Source organism: Megalopta genalis, unplaced genomic scaffold (assembly GCF_051020955.1).
Source record: "Megalopta genalis isolate 19385.01 unplaced genomic scaffold, iyMegGena1_principal scaffold0341, whole genome shotgun sequence".
NCBI classification, from domain to species: Eukaryota; Metazoa; Arthropoda; class Insecta; order Hymenoptera; family Halictidae; genus Megalopta; species Megalopta genalis.
In genome coordinates this window covers 216,890-225,000 of record NW_027476410.1, presented here as the reverse complement: position 1 = coordinate 225,000, position 8,111 = coordinate 216,890, and positions in this window count along the sequence as shown.

Below are 8,111 nucleotides of genomic sequence, written 5' to 3'. Positions count from 1 at the left end.
TTATAAAATTTTCATTACAAGATAGAAAGCAATATGCCGCTGGTTATATTAATGTAATCTTATGGAAAGCATTACGCCGCTGGAACTTTGACCATTGCAATAATCGATCGGAAGCTATACACAGCAAGGAATACGAATATTATACCAAGAGATCGAAAACAATACGCTGTTCGGACGTTTTGACTAGCTGTCGCACAGTGCAGACGCGCCGACCCGTCGCTCCGCATTTCGAGCGCAATTTCAGTGGTTTTTCAGTTCAGAAAATTACAGAGAGTGTTTGGTTGTGTTGCAGGAGTCAAACTGAATGATTTGATGCATAAAGTTTAATTAAACTCCCATTACTTTGCCGGGAAACATCGATTATTCCGATCTAGAAAGAGACAGAGACAGTCGATCCGCGTTATGTTAAATATTTCAAGGTTCCCGATTCCACAAAATTATAAAAAGTATACGGCTGTGTAGCGGGGATCAAAACGAGTAATTTCATGTATAAAGTTTAATTAAACTCCCAATAGTTTGCCGGGAAACATCGATTCTTCCGATCTAGAAAGAGACAGAGACAGACGATCCGCGTTATGTTAAATATTTCAAGGTTCCCGATTCCACAAAATTATAAAAAGTATACGGCTGTGTAGCGGGGATCAAAACGAGTAATTTCATGTATATTGTTTAATTAATCTCCCAATAGTTTGCCGGGAAACAACGATTATTCCGATCTAGAAAGAGACAGAGACAGACGATCCGCGTTATGTTAAATATTTCAAGGTTCCCGATTCCACAAAATTATAAAAAGTATACGGCTGTGTAGCGGGGATCAAAACGAGTAATTTCATGTATAAAGTTTAATTAATCTCCCAATAGTTTGCCGGGAAACATCGATTATTCCGATCTAGAAAGAGACAGAGATAGTCGATCCGCGTTATGTTAAATATTGCAAGGTTCCCGATTCCACAAAATTATAAAAAGTATACGGCTGTGTAGCGGGGATCAAAACGAGTAATTTCATGTATAAAGTTTAATTAAACTCCCAATAGTTTGCCGGGAAACATCGATTCTTCCGATCTAGAAAGAGACAGAGACAGACGATCCGCGTTATGTTAAATATTTCAAGGTTCCCGATTCCACAAAATTATAAAAAGTATACGGCTGTGTAGCGGGGATCAAAACGAGTAATTTCATGTATAAAGTTTAATTAAACTCCCAATAGTTTGCCGGGAAACATCGATTCTTCCGATCTAGAAAGAGACAGAGACAGACGATCCGCGTTATGTTAAATATTTCAAGGTTCCCGATTCCACAAAATTATAAAAAGTATACGGCTGTGTAGCGGGGATCAAAACGAGTAATTTCATGTATAAAGTTTAATTAAACTCCCAATAGTTTGCCGGGAAACATCGATTCTTCCGATCTAGAAAGAGACAGAGACAGACGATCCGCGTTATGTTAAATATTTCAAGGTTCCCGATTCCACAAAATTATAAAAAGTATACGGCTGTGTAGCGGGGATCAAAACGAGTAATTTCATGTATAAAGTTTAATTAATCTCCCAATAGTTTGCCGGGAAACATCGATTCTCCCGATCTAGAAAGAGACAGAGACAGACGATCCGCGTTATGTTAAATATTTCAAGGTTCCCGATTCCACAAAATTATAAAAAGTATACGGCTGTGTAGCGGGGATCAAAACGAGTAATTTCATGTATAAAGTTTAATTAAACTCCCAATAGTTTGCCGGGAAACATCGATTCTTCCGATCTAGAAAGAGACAGAGACAGACGATCCGCGTTATGTTAAATATTTCAAGGTTCCCGATTCCACAAAATTATAAAAAGTATACGGCTGTGTAGCAGGGATCAGAACGCGTAATTTCATGTATAAAGTTTAATTAAACTCCCAATAGTTTGTCGGGAAACATCGATAGTTCGATCGCGCGAGAGAGACAGAGAAACGAACAGTCTTTTTTTCGATTTACGGCTAAAATAAATTTTTCTAATTTTTTTCAATAACATATTCCTGCTAAAATAACTTTTTTACATAGGGATTAAGCATTTAGAACGATACATTGTTTAAAATAAGGGCACTTTACTCTTGACATTTTACGGTTTTTTCAATTTTCTGAAAAATCCTATCATTAGATTTTTTTAAAAATACGATATTCTTGCTTAACTAACGTTTCTACATAGGGATTAAGCATTTAGAACGAAATCTAATGTCAGAAAATGGCACTTTACTCTTGACATTTTTCGGTTTTTTCAATTTTCTGGAAAATCCTATCATTAGATTTTTTTAAAAATACGATATTCTTGCTTAACTAACGTTTTTACATAGGGATTAAGCATTTAGAACGAAATCTAATGTCAGAAAATGGCACTTTACTCTTGACATTTTTCGGTTTTTTCAATTTTCTGGGAAATCCTATCATTAGATTTTTTTAAAAATACGATATTCTTGCTTAACTAACGTTTTTACATAGGGATTAAGCATTTAGAACGAAATCTAATGTAGGAAAATGGTACTTTACTCTTGATCGGTACGTTGGGACTTTGAAAATATTCGGGCGTTCCAATCGCTCGTCTGTTGCATCATAGCGCGTCTCGGCGCAATCGACCGATTCGCTCGATCCATTATTTTCGATTTACGGCTAAAATAAATTTTTCTCATTTTATTCAATAACATATTCCTGCTTAAATAACTTTTTTACATAGGGATTAAGCATTTAGAACGATACATTGTTTAAAATAAGGGCACTTTACTCTTGACATTTTACGGTTTTTTCAATTTTCTGAAAAATCCTATCATTAGATTTTTTTAAAAATACGATATTCTTGCTTAACTAACGTTTCTACATAGGGATTAAGCATTTAGAACGAAATCTAATGTCAGAAAATGGCACTTTACTCTTGACATTTTTCGGTTTTTTCAATTTTCTGGAAAATCCTATCATTAGATTTTTTTAAAAATACGATATTCTTGCTTAACTAACGTTTTTACATAGGGATTAAGCATTTAGAACGAAATCTAATGTAGGAAAATGGTACTTTACTCTTGATCGGTACGTTGGGACTTTGAAAATATTCGGGCGTTCCAATCGCTCGTCTGTTGCATCATAGCGCGTCTCGGCGCAATCGACCGATTCGCTCGATCCATTATTTTCGATTTACGGCTAAAATAAATTTTTCTCATTTTATTCAATAACATATTCCTGCTTAAATAACTTTTTTACATAGGGATTAAGCATTTAGAACGATACATTGTTTAAAATAAGGGCACTTTACTCTTGATATTTTACGGTTTTTTCAATTTTCTGAAAAATCCTATCATTAGATTTTTTTTAAAAATACGATATTCTTGCTTAACTAACGTTTCTACATAGGGATTAAGCATTTAGAACGAAATCTAATGTCAGAAAATGGCACTTTACTCTTGACATTTTTCGGTTTTTTCAATTTTCTGGGAAATCCTATCATTAGATTTTTTTAAAAATACGATATTCTTGCTTAACTAACGTTTTTACATAGGGATTAAGCATTTAGAACGAAATCTAATGTAGGAAAATGGTACTTTACTCTTGATCGGTACGTTGGGACTTTGAAAATATTCGGGCGTTCCAATCGCTCGTCTGTTGCATCATAGCGCGTCTCGGCGCAATCGACCGATTCGCTCGATCCATTATTTTCGATTTACGGCTAAAATAAATTTTTCTCATTTTATTCAATAACATATTCTTGCTTAAATAACTTTTTTACATAGGGATTAAGCATTTAGAACGATACATTGTTTAAAATAAGGGCACTTTACTCTTGACATTTTACGGTTTTTTCAATTTTCTGAAAAATCCTATCATTAGATTTTTTTAAGAATACGATATTCTTGCTTAACTAACGTTTCTACATAGGGATTAAGCATTTAGAACGAAATCTAATGTCAGAAAATGGCACTTTACTCTTGACATTTTTCGGTTTTTTCAATTTTCTGGAAAATCCTATCATTAGATTTTTTTAAAAATACGATATTCTTGCTTAACTAACGTTTTTACATAGGGATTAAGTATTTAGAACGAAATCTAATGTAGGAAAATGGTACTTTACTCTTGATCGGTACGTTGGGACTTTGAAAATATTCGGGCGTACGCGGCGCGCTCGGCGCTTCGAACAGCTCCGGTGTCCCCATTATTTTCGATTTACGGCTAAAATAAATTTTTCTAATTTTTTTCAATAACATATTCCTGCTAAAATAACTTTTTTACATAGGGATTAAGCATTTAGAACGATACATTGTTTAAAGTAAGGGCACTTTACTCTTGACATTTTACGGTTTTTTCAATTTTCTGAAAAATCCTATCATTAGATTTTTTTAAAAATACGATATTCTTGCTTAACTAACGTTTCTACATAGGGATTAAGCATTTAGAACGAAATCTAATGTCAGAAAATGGCACTTTACTCTTGACATTTTTCGGTTTTTTCAATTTTCTGGAAAATCCTATCATTAGATTTTTTTAAAAATACGATATTCTTGCTTAACTAACGTTTTTACATAGGGATTAAGCATTTAGAACGAAATCTAATGTAGGAAAATGGTACTTTACTCTTGATCGGTACGTTGGGACTTTGAAAATATTCGGGCGTTCCAATCGCTCGTCTGTTGCATCATAGCGCGTCTCGGCGCAATCGACCGATTCGCTCGATCCATTATTTTCGATTTACGGCTAAAATAAATTTTTCTCATTTTATTCAATAACATATTCCTGCTTAAATAACTTTTTTACATAGGGATTAAGCATTTAGAACGATACATTGTTTAAAGTAAGGGCACTTTACTCTTGACATTTTACGGTTTTTTCAATTTTCTGAAAAATCCTATCATTAGATTTTTTTAAAAATACGATATTCTTGCTTAACTAACGTTTCTACATAGGGATTAAGCATTTAGAACGAAATCTAATGTCAGAAAATGGCACTTTACTCTTGACATTTTTCGGTTTTTTCAATTTTCTGGAAAATCCTATCATTAGATTTTTTTAAAAATACGATATTCTTGCTTAACTAACGTTTTTACATAGGGATTAAGCATTTAGAACGAAATCTAATGTAGGAAAATGGTACTTTACTCTTGATCGGTACGTTGGGACTTTGAAAATATTCGGGCGTTCCAATCGCTCGTCTGTTGCATCATAGCGCGTCTCGGCGCAATCGACCGATTCGCTCGATCCATTATTTTCGATTTACGGCTAAAATAAATTTTTCTAATTTTTTTCAATAACATATTCCTGCTTAAATAACTTTTTTACATAGGGATTAAGCATTTAGAACGATACATTGTTTAAAGTAAGGGCACTTTACTCTTGACATTTTACGGTTTTTTCAATTTTCTGAAAAATCCTATCATTAGATTTTTTTAAAAATACGATATTCTTGCTTAACTAACGTTTCTACATAGGGATTAAGCATTTAGAACGAAATCTAATGTCAGAAAATGGCACTTTACTCTTGACATTTTTCGGTTTTTTCAATTTTCTGGAAAATCCTATCATTAGATTTTTTTAAAAATACGATATTCTTGCTTAACTAACGTTTTTACATAGGGATTAAGCATTTAGAACGAAATCTAATGTAGGAAAATGGTACTTTACTCTTGATCGGTACGTTGGGACTTTGAAAATATTCGGGCGTACGCGGCGCGCTCGGCGCTTCGAACAGCTCCGGTGTCCCCATTATTTTCGATTTACGGCTAAAATAAATTTTTCTAATTTTTTTCAATAACATATTCCTGCTAAAATAACTTTTTTACATAGGGATTAAGCATTTAGAACGATACATTGTTTAAAATAAGGGCACTTTACTCTTGACATTTTACGGTTTTTTCAATTTTCTGAAAAATCCTATCATTAGATTTTTTTAAAAATACGATATTCTTGCTTAACTAACGTTTCTACATAGGGATTAAGCATTTAGAACGAAATCTAATGTCAGAAAATGGCACTTTACTCTTGACATTTTTCGGTTTTTTCAATTTTCTGGAAAATCCTATCATTAGATTTTTTTAAAAATACGATATTCTTGCTTAACTAACGTTTTTACATAGGGATTAAGCATTTAGAACGAAATCTAATGTAGGAAAATGGTACTTTACTCTTGATCGGTACGATGGGACTTTGAAAATATTCGGGCGTTCCAATCGCTCGTCTGTTGCATCATAGCGCGTCTCGGCGCAATCGACCGATTCGCTCGATCCATTATTTTCGATTTACGGCTAAAATAAATTTTTCTAATTTTTTTCAATAACATATTCCTGCTTAAATAACTTTTTTACATAGGGATTAAGCATTTAGAACGATACATTGTTTAAAGTAAGGGCACTTTACTCTTGACATTTTACGGTTTTTTCAATTTTCTGAAAAATCCTATCATTAGATTTTTTTAAAAATACGATATTCTTGCTTAACTAACGTTTCTACATAGGGATTAAGCATTTAGAACGAAATCTAATGTCAGAAAATGGCACTTTACTCTTGACATTTTTCGGTTTTTTCAATTTTCTGGAAAATCCTATCATTAGATTTTTTTAAAAATACGATATTCTTGCTTAACTAACGTTTTTACATAGGGATTAAGCATTTAGAACGGAATCTAATGTAGGAAAATGGTACTTTACTCTTGATCGGTACGTTGGGACTTTGAAAATATTCGGGCGTACGCGACGCGCTCGGCGCTTCGAACAGCTCCGGTGTCCCCATTATTTTCGATTTACGGCTAAAATAAATTTTTCTAATTTTTTTCAATAACATATTCCTGCTAAAATAACTTTTTTACATAGGGATTAAGCATTTAGAACGATACATTGTTTAAAATAAGGGCACTTTACTCTTGACATTTTACGGTTTTTTCAATTTTCTGAAAAATCCTATCATTAGATTTTTTTAAAAATACGATATTCTTGCTTAACTAACGTTTCTACATAGGGATTAAGCATTTAGAACGAAATCTAATGTCAGAAAATGGCACTTTACTCTTGACATTTTTCGGTTTTTTCAATTTTCTGGAAAATCCTATCATTAGATTTTTTTAAAAATACGATATTCTTGCTTAACTAACGTTTTTACATAGGGATTAAGCATTTAGAACGAAATCTAATGTAGGAAAATGGTACTTTACTCTTGATCGGTACGTTGGGACTTTGAAAATATTCGGGCGTTCCAATCGCTCGTCTGTTGCATCATAGCGCGTCTCGGCGCAATCGACCGATTCGCTCGATCCATTATTTTCGATTTACGGCTAAAATAAATTTTTCTAATTTTTTTCAATAACATATTCCTGCTTAAATAACTTTTTTACATAGGGATTAAGCATTTAGAACGATACATTGTTTAAAGTAAGGGCACTTTACTCTTGACATTTTACGGTTTTTTCAATTTTCTGAAAAATCCTATCATTAGATTTTTTTAAAAATACGATATTCTTGCTTAACTAACGTTTCTACATAGGGATTAAGCATTTAGAACGAAATCTAATGTCAGAAAATGGCACTTTACTCTTGACATTTTTCGGTTTTTTCAATTTTCTGGAAAATCCTATCATTAGATTTTTTTAAAAATACGATATTCTTGCTTAACTAACGTTTTTACATAGGGATTAAGCATTTAGAACGAAATCTAATGTAGGAAAATGGTACTTTACTCTTGATCGGTACGATGGGACTTTGAAAATATTCGGGCGTTCCAATCGCTCGTCTGTTGCATCATAGCGCGTCTCGGCGCAATCGACCGATTCGCTCGATCCATTATTTTCGATTTACGGCTAAAATAAATTTTTCTAATTTTTTTCAATAACATATTCCTGCTTAAATAACTTTTTTACATAGGGATTAAGCATTTAGAACGATACATTGTTTAAAGTAAGGGCACTTTACTCTTGACATTTTACGGTTTTTTCAATTTTCTGAAAAATCCTATCATTAGATTTTTTTAAAAATACGATATTCTTGCTTAACTAACGTTTCTACATAGGGATTAAGCATTTAGAACGAAATCTAATGTCAGAAAATGGCACTTTACTCTTGACATTTTTCGGTTTTTTCAATTTTCTGGAAAATCCTATCATTAGATTTTTTTAA